Source organism: Ochlerotatus camptorhynchus, unplaced genomic scaffold (assembly GCF_037179485.1).
Source record: "Ochlerotatus camptorhynchus isolate MF236.1 unplaced genomic scaffold, CSIRO-AGI_Acam_v1.1 ptg000155l, whole genome shotgun sequence".
NCBI lineage: Eukaryota > Metazoa > Arthropoda > Insecta > Diptera > Culicidae > Ochlerotatus > Ochlerotatus camptorhynchus.
Window position 1 is genome coordinate 475,275 of NW_027040645.1, and position 16,899 is coordinate 492,173.

General features: G+C 39.4%; 1 protein-coding gene across 1 annotated transcript in view; it reads left to right on the forward strand.

Annotated features, from left to right (window-relative positions):
- Positions 1-14,392, forward strand: part of LOC135701311 (uncharacterized) — a 71,232-nt gene extending 56,840 nt beyond the window's left edge. Inside the window, exon 2 of the mRNA XM_065222069.1 lies at positions 11,613-14,392. The gene's annotated coding sequence lies outside the window, so the exon portion shown is untranslated. The remainder of the gene's footprint in view (positions 1-11,612) is intronic.
- Positions 14,393-16,899: the final 2,507 nt, after the last annotated feature.

The following is a 16,899-nucleotide window of genomic DNA, read 5'->3' on the forward strand; positions in this document are numbered from 1 at the left end:
AGGGGGGCGACACATCTAAATCTCAATTCTAGATGCTCAACAAATCACACACTAGCGAATCAAACTTCGAAAAATCTTCTTTGATTTCTCGCATCCATTTGCATTGCGCATCATCTTTTTGCAGGAAATCTCCAAAATCGTCATCAATCTTCTTCATATCTACTCACCGTGCGTGCAGCTAACCACAGCAAAACACAGTTTTTCCTGCATCGTAGATAGAGTCGCCCCCCTCGGCGTTATCCAGATTTGGATTTTTCAGATATAATCCTAAATAGGACCTAGATTATTTAATACTCTAGTAACATCATATCCGTGTTTTGTCACAATGTTTCATTGTGATTAATCAACACTCTGTAATGCTTCCGACGCTTGCAAAACAAGCTATCAAATTACAGTACCAAACTAAAATATCATATGAAAGGCATGTCATACGACATTGTCGCCGAAGACCGTCACGAATGTTTGTATTTTAGTTTTTCCCATAATGAGAGCTACTGATGCTGTGCTTGTGTGAATTCTGAAAATATCAAGCAACGATGTTCTAGACGCATTTCGCGCCAAATCGAATCGAAGCTGGGAGCACCCTATCAGATTTCAATAAAATTTTCTGGATGTGTAGACTTTGACTAAATAAGCACTTTTGCATACTCAGTTTTTCCAAAATTTATCTAGACTAACATTTGAGAAGGGCCAAACTTTTCTGCCGATTTTTTTCAAAAAAATATGGGAAAATGACAACTCCAACAAAAATATGTTGTATGGATGACTTTTACGAAAATTAACCAAATTATCGAAAAAAAAAATACTGAAAAAATGCTGATGGAACTGACTCCAATGATGGAACCAATGGTACCGTATCTGAAGGAAAGAAGAAGAAAAAATAATTAATAAGTGCAATTAGGAGGTTGCAGTTAAAATTTGATAGAATCATCAGGATGACTGTTCTTACCTAGTTCATCTACGGATTGATGGCCACTCATTGATGGACCTGGATCATCACTATGCTGCTGCCCACTAGTTGACGGTTGGATATTTACTTTATTTCCAACCGATCACGCCGATTTTTCATAACTGGACTTCTATTATGAGATATCACGCTATGGCATGACTCACAAATGCTCATCGTTTCATCAATTTCGTGGTTATATCCCATATAATGTATTTTTTCTACCATCGTTGATGATATGGCCCGTAACTTATTTCGGTTGCATCTCGGATTATTTATATTTGCACAACATTTCAATCCTTTGAGCCTTAATTTACTACTTTGGTCCATGATAATAATTTTACTACAACTTGTCTTCACAACTTTCGTTATCAGATTGACTGCTGCTTGTATGAAATCAACCTTAGTTTTATAGTGCTCATAGGTAGAATGAAGTGGTAGGTATATAATGTTAATGGTTTAGGTATAAATAACAGAAGGGCATATAGAATTATGATGCGATACGTTGACTTCCCAAATCGTTGTTGATTCGAAAGAAGATCTCAATTTAAATTGTATTCATACCTAATTCTTTATGGATAATTTGAGCTAAGAATTCTAAGTTGCTATAGGAGTATCGGGTTTTGCTTCAGTGGTAGACAATATAATCAATTATATTATTTTCTAATGATATAAGCCCTTTTCATATGGAATTCTCGATTAATCCAAGTGATTAGTTGCTGATTAGACAAAATTGAATCACAAATGGAGCTTCATTGGGTTCTGAGATGATTTTGAGCTTCACTGGTTTAGTTTTGTGTAAAAATGGTACGTTAAAAAAATCAGTTCAGACATGAAAAAGTTTTTGTAAGAAAAACTTTTTTTCAGAATTGTGGAGTAAAAATTTGAACGAGTCTAGTTTAGGCACTAGACTACGGCAGTTCCACTGTAGCACAGTGATCATATCTTCAACGTCTTTTGACGAATTTCCATCGAAAGATATGATTGATGCAAGAAGGGGCCATGAAACAGTCAATTGCTTAAGATATGATTCTAATGTTGGAAGCAAGGCAGAAACTGAGCTTCTAAGAGGGTCTTGTATGTTGAACATATTTAAAATGAATTCCACAATGTCTGAAAAAGCCGAGGGGGACGACTCTATCTACGATGCAGAAAAATTGTGTTTTGCTTTGGCTAGCTGCGCGCACGCTGAGTTAATAGAAAGGAGATTGATGACGATTCTGAAGATTTCCTGCAAAAAGATGATGCTCGATGCAAGTAGATGCGACAAATGAAAGAAGATTTTTCGAAGACTGATTCGCTAGTGTGAGATTTGTTGAGCATCTTAACTTGAGATATAGATTTGTTGCCCCCTTCGGAAAAAGCTAACAAACCTCGTTCGGACTTGGATTTCTTTTGACAAGTTTGAGGTGCAGCTCTATTATTTTTATTATCTTTTTTGGGCAGTGGTGGAAAATTCCTGCTGCATCCAGGGATTGGTTCAGCAGGAGCCTTCAGTCTCGTTTTTTCATCCCCATTACCCTGGGAATTTGCCAATCTTCTGAAGGTGACTTTAGTTTTCTTCCGGTGCACTTTCGGGGAGGGGCATTTTCTTTTTGAGGATCCGTCCATTTGTGAAGGTGCGTGTACCACCGTAGAATCACCTTCATCGGATGAGTCAGAGTCCTATTCTTCAGCTGACAAAATCGAAAATTGGTTTGCGTCTTGGACGGCTGATGCAGCCTTCACCATTTGAGCATATGTCTGCTTGGAGCGTCCTGAGATTGAACGCTGCACTTTATCGGAGTGCTGATTGTACATCGGGCACTCCTGCAAGGGGTGAGGATTCTCGCCCCAGTAAGCGCATTTTACTGATTATTTGTGGCAAGAATCCTCTTTGTGGTTTTCACCACATTTGCCATAACGAGTTTTGTTGCCTTTTGCAGTTGGTACAATTATAAACCCTTTGTACAAACAACCGCACCGGAAAAATAGCACCATCAACTTTGATAAAGTTTGGGAGAACTGAACCAGCGAAAGTCACCCGAAACGAGTCTGAATGCTGATAAACTTTCTTGCCATCTTGTAAAGATACTGAATGCAGTTGCCTAACATCCAGTATCTTTACAAGCTCGGTTGTGACTTTTCTGTTTTTTAAACAACTCGAGGCACGTTTCAAGTCCTCGACAGACAGACTCGCGTCGGAGACAACGCCTTCTATCTCCACATCTCGAGAAGGGATGTAGATGTTGAACTCAACACTAAACAACTCGTGATCAGCAATTTTATTTGCTACATCATAATTCGGTGCTTTTACACGCAGTTTGTTGAATCTCTCCTTATGTACCAAGATTCCCGGATACTTACGCAGCAAGTCTCTCGAAATGTCGAGAGTTTTCAAACGTTTATTTTCAGGCCGAAAAAAGACAACCCATTGTCCTTTTGAAACTGGTTGGTAATATACCGTGCGGGACCGAAATCCGTACAGCACCGAAATCCGTACACCCTGTTGAATTTGTTTATTTATATGCATCCTAACAATGTAAATATTATACATGAATACATATTCATGTTCATTCATGCATTAGCTTAATGTTTACGTCAACAATTAAGCAGAATGTCATGCAATTAAAATAAGAAAAATAAAAACCTTAACACGTGTCGGGCATTTCTGTCAATCGGTTGCGTTCTTAACGATTTTCTAAGAAAATCTCTCGGATTTACTTCAGTTTGTTAAGCGTATTTCAGTGATGTTTGCAAGTAGTTTCCTGAAGGTCGATCGAAAAGGTTAGTGTTTATCGTTTTATATCTCAATTCTAAGCAATGGATCGTTCATATGGTATTTATTTATCAAAATTAGTACTGTACGGATTTCGATCCATATATAACAGCTGATTCTAAATCCGTACACTTGTGCATCACTAATGACGATTCTACTTTATCCAATGTTTTTCAGCAGATCATGGAAACTAAATACACGCCGGAGGATTTGGAGAAGACTGTGGCAATGATGCGTGCGGAGAAATCTTACCGAGAAGCATCCAGGGATTTTGCCGTTCAATTCACCACCATAAGAGATGCCGTATTGAATCGCTACTCTCTTATTTTATTCGTATTGTAAACGTTATATTATTAATATCTTTTAATGAAGAGCGTCAAGAACCAGCCGAAAAGTAAAACAACGCAGCTCCCCTACAGGATATCACCAACACGCATATACAAATTAGGGACCATGCATAAATGACGTAGCATTTGAGGGGGGAGGTGAGGGTTTCAGAATTTGTGACCGGCCATGTATTGGATATAGCCAAATACGCTACGAGGGGGGGGGGGGAGGAGTATACAATTGATCAAAAATATGCTACGTTATTTTTGGATGCTCCCTTACAGAGAGCAGACAGAAATGGGCCAGAGAGCTACCAGCGAGGAATGACCGGAAATACACATGAAAGTAGAGCGGACGAAAATTGATAAAGAGAACGCAAAGAAACAAAGGATTGAGGAACGACAAAAGAAAAAGGTTGAGCGAGAGAGGAAGAGGAGGAAGAAAAGGAAGAAGAGCAAATAAAGTTCCCTAATAAACAAATACCATGAACGAACTTTATCCCGGATGGCTAAAATTTTCCCACAAATGGTTTGGATGATACCCCGAACACGTCGTTAAGCTCTCTATTATGGTTATTTTTATTAGGGTTGGAAGCAAGAAAGCATTATAACTTGAAAAGGCAATGGTATCAATGGAGAAGAAGCAGAAGAAAGCTGTGGAAAAGAAGCAATGAAAGATCTGTATTTTTATGATTATTACTCTCTTGACGTATTAAGTTAAATTAAGTTATAGTCATTATTTTACCAATTTTAATTTTCATGCACAAAACGAAAAACTAATCCTTGATGTCAGTTCATTGTCTTTTTTTTTGTTGGTTTCTAATATGGTTGTATTTTTCTTTTACTTATCCGCCATTATAGGGCTACCATCTTAGGAACCGGTTAATTTATCGCTTGATGCCAGTGGGTTGGTGGAGTTCCAAAGTATGGCGCATCTTGCACGTTATCACATGTCAAATTTCAAAAACCTCGAAGTTGTGATCGGAGGAAAACTCCAGTAAGAATATTTAACCCAAAGCACTGGTATAGAATAAAATTTGGAAGAAATTAATCCTTAAACATGATATTAGTTAGCATAAAAATCCAGAGCAGTTACATTCTTAAATTAAAAGAATTCAGTTACCTCTCCTTTGAATCGATTGGAGCATCAATTAATCTAACGCTGATATCATTAGTTAAAAAAGTAAAAGTAAAAAAAAAATGAACTTGAACCTTTGACGAATGATTCTTAGGTAAAATCGTGCACTGAATTCAACAATGTAGTCGAAAAAAAAAAAATGTCAGTAGGATAGTTTTTGAGATACAGCTAAAAATGAAAATTCACTTTAAACAAGTTTGATTACTATAATACAAATATCTCCGGTTGTAATGAGATTATATCAATTATTTTAACGCTAAATTAGAGGTAAGAAATTTTTTCGTTCGATCAATTGAACATCAATTGTCAGTGAGATTGATGGTATTGTCACAAACGAAGTGACAGACGGAGCGGCTCGAAAACTTTGGTGACTAACCTGCTATTGCAATTTTTCAGTGTACCACATGGCAACACCACTACTACTGGATTGTACCACATGGCAACACTACTACTAGATTGAACTAGCATTTTCACCAAATGTACTAGAATGTTTTGGTTCTATCTCTTTCACTCTACTCAAAACTGAAATGCATAAAAAAATGACAAAATAATACGCACTCTTTGCACACTGTCAAAGAATCATTGTACACAAAATCAACTTTGTTCAAATCAAAACAAAAAAACTAACCCATCTGGTGGCTGATGGCACAAGCTTCCAAGAAAATTCTATTACAGTGAACCACATTATTTAAATGGATTTCTTCGCCAGTTAGTCGTCTGTCACTTCGTTTGTGGTATTGTTGTTAGTTAATAGTTTGTTTTTTAAGTTTTCCTAAGAAAAATTGAATTTCTGCTAAGTTTTTAAGCAATGTGAATGAAAATGTTTATGGTGGTTCTACCATTACTCTCACGGAAAAATAGTGTTATAACGATCGAAATAAAATTTTATCACGTTTAATTTGGCGTTAAAATAATTAATATCACTTCATTGCAACCAGAGATATTTGTGTTTTAGTTTTTTTTAGCGTGAGATATCATTTTTTAGCTAGGGGAAGGAGGGGCATAGTGAACAGGCGGGGCATAGTGAGCATCCCGTACTTTGGCTCTGGATCTCCAACTGCATGAAAGAAATCAACTGGTAGTAGGATCAATATCATTAAGATATTGATCCTACAGCCAACAAATTTGTTCTGAACGGCCGGAAGTCCAAGCTGGAGCACGCGCGATGCTCACTATGCCCACCTGTTCACTATGCCTCTCTTACCCCTATATCTCCAAAACTATCCTACCGAGATTTTTTTGGACTACATTTTTGGATTCAGCGCACGATTTTACATGGGAAATGACCATCAGCGTACAAAGTTCAAATATGCTGTAAACTAGTGTATTTAAACGAATATAGCTGTTTTGGACTCTTAGCCAAGCAACTACAAAAAAAATACTTTATTCAAGATAGCAACACGTTTTTTTTCATTGATTTGGATCGATTTACATTCATGTACGGATTTTGATTCGTGACTGTACGGATTTTGATTCATCCTCAACACAGTGTACGGATTTCGATTCAAAACTGTACGGATTTTGATTCAATCGTAAAACGCTGTACGGATTTTGATTCAAGATATGTGCAATTTAAATCCTTTTTTCTAATAATTAAAGGTAATTTTAAGACCTGGTGTTTGCAAATATTGGAAAAATAAAGAGAAATGTAAAGGAAAAAGATGTGATACAGAGCATAATGTGATAGCATTATTTAGTATTGACCGTTAATGATTCTCTCGTGCTTAGGTGTACGGATTTCGGTCCCGCACGGTACCTGGTTTGTGCAACGTTGGCATCGGAAGATGCTACACACTAATCGAGTTAGTACGGTTTTACCGAGTTTTTGAATTGCGGAACTGTTCGGTAAAAGGTTAAAAATCTGTGGAAAATTTATTAATGAGAAAATTTGTTCTGTACATGTACATACTTAGTTCTGTTAACCCCATTAAATGATAAAAAATAACATTGGTCGATTTCATTGATTCCTTACGGATAACGGTCATTTGAATTTTTACCGACTTTTTCAGCAATTCAAAAACCCAGTAAAAAAATACTGACTCCTGTAAAAAAATCTTAGTGTGCATAAGTGTTGCGCAAAAGCTTTGCACAACCGCTTAAGAAAAAAAAAAAAACTCCAATTGATCACTTTGTCAAGCAGTTTTGACGTGACTTTCTACCAGCAATTTCACAAAACTGGACCAACTGATTTCTTTTTTTTTATGAAACGCACAAATTTTTGGCTACTTTTCTCGAGGTTCTAGAAGAAAAAATCTTAAAATAATGTTTTATTTCAAAGTTCGAGTGGTAGTAAACGTCATTTTAACTGCTCGAATGAAGTGGTTAATTGATTAATTTTAATTAGGGGTAAGAGGGGCATAGTGAGCAGGCTAGGCATAGGGAGCATCCCGTGCACCAGTTTGGACTTCCGGCCGTTCGGAACAAAGTGGTTGATGGTATGATATGATATTGAACGTACTACCAGTTGTTTGGTTTCATGCAGCTGGAGATCCAGAGCCAAACAGCGGGATGCTCACTATACCCCATATGTTCACTTTGCCTCCTCCTACGAGTAATTAAATTTTTTGCACGGCGTACAAGCAAATTAAAAAGAAAAAAAAAATCGAAAAAAACTTTTATCTAGTTGCAAAAAGTTGTCTCACTATGAACCATACTCCCTTACCAAGGGTGAGAGACAGAGCCACGCGCCACGAGGCAAAACAAAACTACAATACACTAATACATGCATTTTACTGGTTGAAAATAGAAAACAAACCGCTGTCATGTCGAACACTTTGACAGCTGATTTCGTGGTTGAAAATAATAAACAAATCGATTTTTAAATCGAGAAATCTTGACTAGCTAAAATATAAAATCTGGAAAAATCTGGAATGCTCCAAAATATTCTGTTTTTAACATAATGCTATTGTAATCAAAGTGATGTGCCAATCTTCCGTAAAAATTGGTCAGTATGATCATTTGGAATTTATTTGAAGTACTAGAATCGTTATGAATTACTAGTTTGAATAAATTATATAAAGCAAATAACTTGTTAGCATTGCTAAATCATCCAAAAGTTGAAAAGTATTGACGATTGTGGCCAAAAAGTTTAAATATCAATTACGCAGCAGTTTAAAAATTGAATTAAATGTGGGTAAAATACTGCAGAAAAAATTTTTAGAATTGTTTTTTTAAAATATAACATTTTTAAAAAGAATGAGAAGCAAAGAATTAAGCAAAGTTGATGGGATGGTTTTTTTAAAGTCGATGTAGTCCTTACGATTTGATGCAGTACCAGAATTTAAAGATTTTATCAATAATTCTAATATTACCCTGAGGTTGATCAGATTTACAAAATAATTCAATACAACTCACAACACCCAATAGGCAATTTTATTTTGAAGCAAAATTCACCTGGCTGAAGTGGGAATCAAAGCCGAACATCGTTGTACTCACACAAAGTTTACCTAAACTACAGTTAAATGTACTATTCGCGCCTAAGCATTACGAATAATGTTATGCCAAAGAATAATTTTATTATATTACTAAAATGAAAGTCTGATAGTGTCATTTTTGAAGTCTCAGGATCTACAAATGATTATAAATTCCGGAATTTCTATTTTTCCTGGGTCCCAGATCATGAAAATTTTTGTTAGTCTGAATTTGCTTGGTACTCTTCACAGGATATCTTCGCCTATTTTTTTAGTTCCATTTGAATGATTCTAAAATTTTTGTTAGTCTGTTTTTATTTGGAACTCTTTACAGGATATCTTTGCCCTTTTGTTTGAATTCCATTTGAATGATCCTAAAATTTCATCATACTTATTTTCTGGATTCCCCTAAAATAATCTTTTCCAGTAACATTCATAGCATAATGCATAGCATTACCTTTTTTAATCTCTTATACATTACTCTACAATTCCACAATTCCCCGGATTCCCTGTGTCCAGTTTTCCTTATGAAATTCTTAAAATATTCTTATTTATTTCCTTGATGCACTCTTCTCAGACTTATCCGATAATTCCCTTTGAACTGCTTTGTAGGTAAGGTTAGAATTATTTTTAAATCCTCTTCAGTATTTCCTAAGTACTCAAGTACTTTGCCAAAATGGCCTTGAAAGTCTCCCAGAAATTGCGCATAATTCCGTTAAAATGTCTTAAAATTTTATTAAAATGAATCTCCATAGAAACATTGGACAACAAATCCATTGAAATTTTTCCTACGATTCGTATCAGCATACTCCTTAAGTTTCATCATAAGCATTTTTTTTTATGATTTCTCTTCCGGATTGTATTTCCTATATTCACAAAATCTCCATGCAATTGTCAACAGAGTTGAGACGACATTTTAAACCGCCTTCAACCAGAGGTTGTACAGACTGAGTATTTAACACTAAACAATGGACAACACACTACACCCAGTAGATCAGTAGGGAAATTTTCAGGTTGTCAAATTTTGCACCGGCTGGAGCGGAAATCGAACTCTTACTTCGTGGTACACACAATACGCCTAAACAACGGGTGACGTTGCACGACCACGAAGGTCAAAAAGATGGATGGAACTCTACTCAGAATTAGCTTGAAGTTCTCCTTTGATTGCACAAGGAATTCGCCTCACACTTCACTGTCAACTATTTTCAGAATTACCTTAAAATTCCAATAAAGTCCAACGTTGATGGCCTTTTATAATTAAAGTAGCAAGTTTGGATTTTTTAAATAGAGGGTAAATCAATTGCAGTGATATTTTTAAAGCAACATGTTTAAAAAGTCTGGGAAAATCTGGAACATATTTAAAAAATCTGGAAACATACGTGGTCTGCCTGTGTATCGGGCAAGACGACTAAAAATCTGGAAAATCCAGATAAATCTGGAATACTGGCAACGCTGCTTCGGACGGCGGGTAAACAGGTAGCAGCAGTAGTAGCAGCAGTAGCAGCAGTAGGAAGGCGGTTCCTGTCAAGCGCGCAGAGTTCGAGTTTTGCACCTCGAACTTTGCGCGTCGTTCCCGTCGAGATCATTGGCTGCTGGTAGCGGCGTCACCTCGATGGCGCAAGCGCTCCTTGCCTGAATGATAACTACAAATCTCGATTACTTTTCGGAAGGACATATCAGCTTTTATAAACAACGCATTTTTTCGTCGGTTTGGCATAACTAATAGCTCGCCCCACATACTAACACCGCTAACAGGTTGGGAAAATTTTCCCTTATCTAATGGTAGTACTAGCATGCGTGAGCGAGCTACCAGTTACGCCAAATCGACGATCAAATGCGTTGTTTACAAAAGGTGATACGTTCCTTCGAAAAAGTAATCGAGAAATACTTCTTGGGTTGTGTACACTCATAAAAAATAACACGTCACTCACATGTGTTTCACATCTAAATTTGCGCAATTTGGCAAACACATCCATTTCAAGTGTGAATGTTTTGATATAAACTATTTCTTATCACTATAAAAACGCTTGCGACACACGCGGATTCCATATGTCCCGTTTGTTGACTTAAAAAATCTGACACATAATTATCAATCGCTCTACACTTGTAAGTGTGATGTCAATCATATCGGATTATTATTTTTTTTATTAATTACTTTATTTGTACCGGCTCAATCGAATAAACTTTACAGAGCCGAGTTATCATTTTCGTTATACATTATTTATGTCTTATATTTAAAGTTAAAGGAGCTGGACCGGATACTCGCGGTTGTCTCGAGGTTAGTGGAGATTTACAATTTTTTTGGATGGGAAAAGGGAGAGGGAAGTTTGAAATGTGGTTTACGATACAAATATTTAATTAATCCTAAAACATGAACTAATTTCTATTCATCTTGAAAACAAACATAAAAAAACCCACACGTACAAAATACAAACTAAACACAAGGTTAATAAAACTTACAATCTAATGTTAGTATTCTTAAAGTAAACATATATGAGTTTCATAAACTCCAGATCGCGTCTAGCCAAAATATCCCGAACTGAAACATTAGGTTGTCTACCTCGAGCCCGAAGGGAATCGTACAGCTCAGATCTGACTCCGCGATGCTTAGCACAAGACCAAATAATGTGATCTGCGTCCTGGTAACCTTGTCCACATTCACAAAGATTGCTGTCCCCCAGCCCAACACGGAACAAGTGAGCGTTTAACGAATAGTGATTGGACATGAGGCGAGACATCATACGAATGAAGTCTCGACCCACATCCAACCCCTTGAACCAAGGACTCTTCGACACCTTAGGGATGATCGAATATAGCCATCGTCCCAAACTCCCTTCACTCCACTTATTCTGCCAGCTGACGAGTGACTGTTGACGATAAATGAAGAAAAATTAATCGTAGGCGATTTGTCGATCGTAAATATCGCCTTCCATAGCGCCCACCTTAGCAAGTGAGTCAGCCATCTCATTGCCCGGAATCGAGCAATGAGATGGGACCCATGCAAAGGTGATGACAAAAGATCTTAAAGATAAAGCACTTAAAAGCTCTCGTATTTTCATGAGAAAATACGAGGAGTGCTTTACCGGCCTCATAGAGCGAATAGCCTCGACAGAACTGAGACTATCCGTAAAAATAAAATAATGATCTGGTGCAAGTGAGGCGATCGTTTCTAGCGTATAATGTATTGCCGCTAGCTCAGCAACAAGGGATCCCACGAATCTCCCGCGTCATAGATAAATCAAAACTAACTGAATTGCCGAAGTCGGAGAAGCATACACGATGAGGATTATGCTGTGAAGGGCTGACATCCTGTGTTATGTACACGTAGTACAATGTCATAAAACGAGTTTGAGGGTTTAGCTCAAGAAGCTTCTCAAAGTTTTCGATTACCAGTGGGTTCATAACTTCACAACGGGTGAGGAGCCTGAGGGACAATTCCGAAAACCGATCCGATAGTGGCAACATGCCCGCCAACACTTCGAGACTCATCGTATGAGTCGAGTGCATGCATCCTAACGCGATACGAAGACAGCGATACTGGATCCGTTCCAGTTTGATGATGTGCGTTTTAGCCGCCGACTGGAAGCAAAAACTACCGTACTCTAAAACCGATAAAATCGTTGTCCTGTACAACGTTAGAAGATCTTGCGGATGGGCTCCCCACCACGTTCCGGTAATTGTTCGAAGAAAATTGATCCTTTGTTGGCATTTTCGTCTCAGATACTCAATGTGGGATCTACAGGTGCATTTGGAATCGAACCAGACTCCAGAAAGACATGGAATGAGTGATCGGCCTACCCAAAAGTTGAAGCTTCGGTTGTGCTGGGCTATGCTTCCTAGAAAAAACGACCAACTCAGTTTTCTCCGTGGAGAATTCAATACCTAGATGAATAGCCCAAGTAGATAAATTGTCTAAGGTATCCTGCAAGGACCCTTACAGGATTCTCTGGGCCCTGTCATAGACACTACTCCGTCATCTGCAAGTTGTCTCAGCGTGCAGTTGTCACTTAGACAATTGTCAATTTCTCTGATGTAGAAATTATACAAAAGGGGGCTTAAACATGAGCCCTGGGGGAGACCCATGTAACTAAATCGAGAAGCTTTAGAGTTTCCATGAGAAAAGCTCATATGTTTCTCTGACAGCAAATTGTACAAAAAGTTATTAATTAATGGAGAAAGGCCACAAGCGTGGAGTTTGTCTGAAAGGACTTCAACCGATACTGAATCAAAAGTCCCCTTAATATCCAAGAACACAGAAGCCATTTGCTCTTTTTTAGCAAAAGCCAACTGGATTTCTGTGGAAAGCAACGCGAGACAGTCGTTCGTTCCCTTGCCCCTACGGAAACCAAATTGAGTATCTGAGAGTAGGTGGTTCGTCTCAACCCATTTGTCCAAGCGAAAAAGGATCATTTTCTCCAACAATTTTCGAATGCACGATAACATCGCGATGGGACGATACGAGTTATGATCTGACGCGGGTTTTCCAGGCTTTTTAATGGCTATAACTCTCACTTGCCTCCAATCATCCGGAACAATATTGAGCTCTAGGAGCTGACAAAACAAGTTCAACATGCGCCTCTTAGCGACGTCTGGGAGGTTCTTCAACAAATTGAACTTGATTCTATCAGCCCCCGGAGCCGAATTGCCACATGAAAGGAGCGCGAGTGAGAGCTCCAGCATTGAAAAAGGCTGGCTGATCTCGTCTACCGAATTCGTCGTTTCGCGAGGAATCATCCGTGCCGGCACGGAATCAGGACATACTTTTCGCGCGAACTTGAGAATCCAACGATCTGAGTACTCCTCGCTCTCGTTGTTCGAAGACCGGTTACGCATCCTTCGCGCCGCGTTCCAAAGCGTATTCATCGACGTTTCACGCGATAATCCGTCCACGAATTGCCGCCAGTATCCGCGTTTCTTGGCTTTGATGAGGCTCTTGAGTTCGCGTTCAAGAGCCGAGTACGCTTCGAAATACACGGGTGTTCCACGTTTCCGGAAAAGCTTAAACGCGTCAGACTTTTTACGATAAACCTCAGTGCATTGGTGGTCCCACCAAGGGGAAGGAGGTTTCCTACGCAAAGACGTTCCAGGAACCGGTCGAGTTTGAGCTCGAAGCGCGCTGTCCAAGATCAGATTGGAGAGGAAGTTATATTCCTCCAACGGTGGAAGCCCTTCTACCGACAACACGGCTTCCTCTATCGCGGTCTTGAACGTTGTCCAATCGATATTACGGGTGAGGTCGTACGCGACGTTAACGGATTCCGACGAATTGAACCCACTGGCAATCGAAATGCCGATCGGCAAGTGATCACTACCGTGGGGATCCTGGATCACATTCCACGTGCAATCCAACGATAATGAGTTAGAGCAAAGTGTGAGGTCTAATTTACTTCCATTCGAGGATGGTCCAGCCAAACGTGTTACTTCTCCATTGTTAAGAATTGTCATATTGAAGTTATCACAGAGATCATATATCATAGTAGAACGGTTGTCATCATACAGTTCCCCCCAGCCTGTACCGTGGGAATTAAAATCTCCCATAATCAACCGTGGAGCAGGAAGTACTGAACATATATCTGAAAGTTGTTTTCGATTAACAACGGCTCTAGGAGAAATATAAACAGAAGCAATACAAAGGCTCTTACCTTTAATAATAGCCTGACATGCGACAACTTCAATACCTGTAAATTGTGGATGATTCACTCTATAGAAGGAATGGCACTTTTTGATCCCCAAAAGTACCCCTCCTCCACGCGAATCCTCACGATCCAGTCGAATAATGTTAAAATCATAAAAAGGAAGATCAATATCTGAAGAGAGCCAAGTTTCACAAAGAGCAAATGCATCACAATCATTATTGTGAACTAAAAACTTAAAAGAGTCTAATTTAGGAATAAGACTTCGACAATTCCACTGTAGAATAGTGATCAAATCCCCGACCTCGTTTGGAAAATTATCCATCGAAGGAAATGATTGCTGCAATGAGGGGCCACTTCAATGTCAATTGCTTCAAGAGGGTCTTCACAGTAGGAAGCATTGCCAGAACAATGCTTTTGAGAGGATCAGAAATATTCAGGTACTTGAGGATATCGTCCACAATGTTATCAAATGAGAACAACCCAGATGAAGAAGGGGCTTCTGTTCTTAAAAATGGGACATCAGGGGTTTTGGATGTCCCCGGGAGAGGTGGAAAATCCTGGGTATAGTCAGTTCTTCTGAATCCAGGAGGAGTAGAAACTTCCTTTTTTCCACCACTCCTTGATTTGGGCAAGCTGATTTGGGGTTCTTCATTCTCAACTTTCCGCGAACGGATGCGTTTTCGTTTCCGTGCTGAAAAACGGAAAGAAGTTCCCTCCTCAGCCAAGTCAGAGTCAGTCTCGTCATCTGACAAAAGAGAAAAGGGATTTTTGTCGTTGGTCGATGGCGTGGCCGTCTTAAGCATTTCTGTAAAAGACTGCCGGGAACGTTCCTTAAGTGAGCGTTGTAATTTCTCCCCGTGTTGTTTGTACACCGGGCACAACGAGAGACCATGAGGAGTTCCCTTACAGTACACGCATTTTGGTGCGGTAGCTGCACAGGTGTCATCCTCGTGCTTCTCCCCGCATTTGGAACAGCGTGCCTTGCTGCCACAGTGGGAGGCCGTATGTCCCAACTGCTTACAGTTTTGGCAGTTCATGACCCGGGGAACGAACAAACGCACAGGTAGTCGAAGTTTTCCCAGCTCGATGTAGTGAGGAAGGGCTGAACCAGAAAAGGTCACACGGAACGAGTCTGTGGGGGTAAAACTCTTTTTACCTTCGCTGACAGATACTGAGCCCAGTTTTTGGACATCCAGTATCTTCACCGGGGGAAGCAAACGGTTCTTGAAACGGCCAACCGCCTGCTTCTCCAAGATCTCGGGGGTCAGACTCGCTTCGGTGACCACACCTTCGATCTCCACATCACGAGCTGGGATGTAAACTCTGTACTCGAGCGTGAAGAGCTGGGAGGCAGCAAACTCGTTAGCCTGCTTCAGGTTAGAGACGGAGACACGAAGTTTATTGTGCCTAACCTTCGTGATTTCAGTCACGGCCGAGTATCGCTTCGTCAGATCATTAGTAATTTGCATTACATTCAAAGGTTTGTTTCTGGGCTGAAAGTAGACAACCCATGGGCCAGTCGAGTCATCTGGATAGGCTCGCGATCGGGGGTTTATCTGAGCCTGTCCTTTGCCAGACTGAGACGATGAACCAGGGATGACATCATCTTTCTTTTGAGATGACGTACGTTTTCGACCCTTCTTGCCATCGCGTGGCAAAGTGGTGTCATCTTCTGACAAAACGTCCATTTCGTCTTGCGACAAAATGTCCATTTTGCCGTACTAGTGGGAGCGAAAAACGCTCTACCACTGAAACGATAATCACTCGGACACAATACACAAAAAAAAACTACAAATACAGAACACAAACTTAAAATTTAACTGATGGGCGAAAGAGAGAAACAAGAATAAAAACTTATCTGATAATCCTATACTACTACCACCGAGCGTTTAAACCACAAACGAAGTGACAGACGGAGCGGCTCGAAAACTTTGGTGACTAACCTTCTATTGCAATTTTTCAGTGTACCACATGGCAACACCACTACTACTGGATTGTACCACATGGCAACACTACTATTGGATTGAACTAGCATTTTCACCAAATGTACTAGAATATTTTGGTTCTATCTCTTTCACTCTACTCAAAACTGAAATGCATAAAAAAATGACAAAATGATACGCACTCTTTGCACTCTGTCAAAGAATCATTGTACACAAAATCAACTTTGTTCAAATCAAAACAAAAAAACTAACCCATCTGGTGGATGATGGCACAAGCTTCCAAGAAAATTCTATTACAGTGAACCACATTATTTCAATGGATTTCTTCGCCAGTAAGTCGTCTGTCACTTCGTTTGTGGTTTAAACAGCAGCAGCGGAGTGACGCGCAGCGTGGATGATCTTCGATCCGCGTGTGCGGGCGGTCTTCGTTGGTGTGTGCTTATGTGAGGGTCGGCACTCAGCTGAACACACGATGATAGATGAGCGGTGTAAATGCGGAGGCAGATGCTGACACTCGATGACGATGATCCGTGTGCAGGTATGCGTTACCACGCACCGATGGTGCGCAAAATGGTTGGCGAATTGGCAATCGCAAAAACAATTTTCCTTCCGATGATGCCGAAAACACACTTTCTTCTCAGAAAAAAAACTCACTTTTAGTTAATTATTTAGCTGGGAACTCTAAGCGAGAAAAAACTGATAATTTAAATCAAGCGAATAGCGAGAAAACTTCCAAAATAGC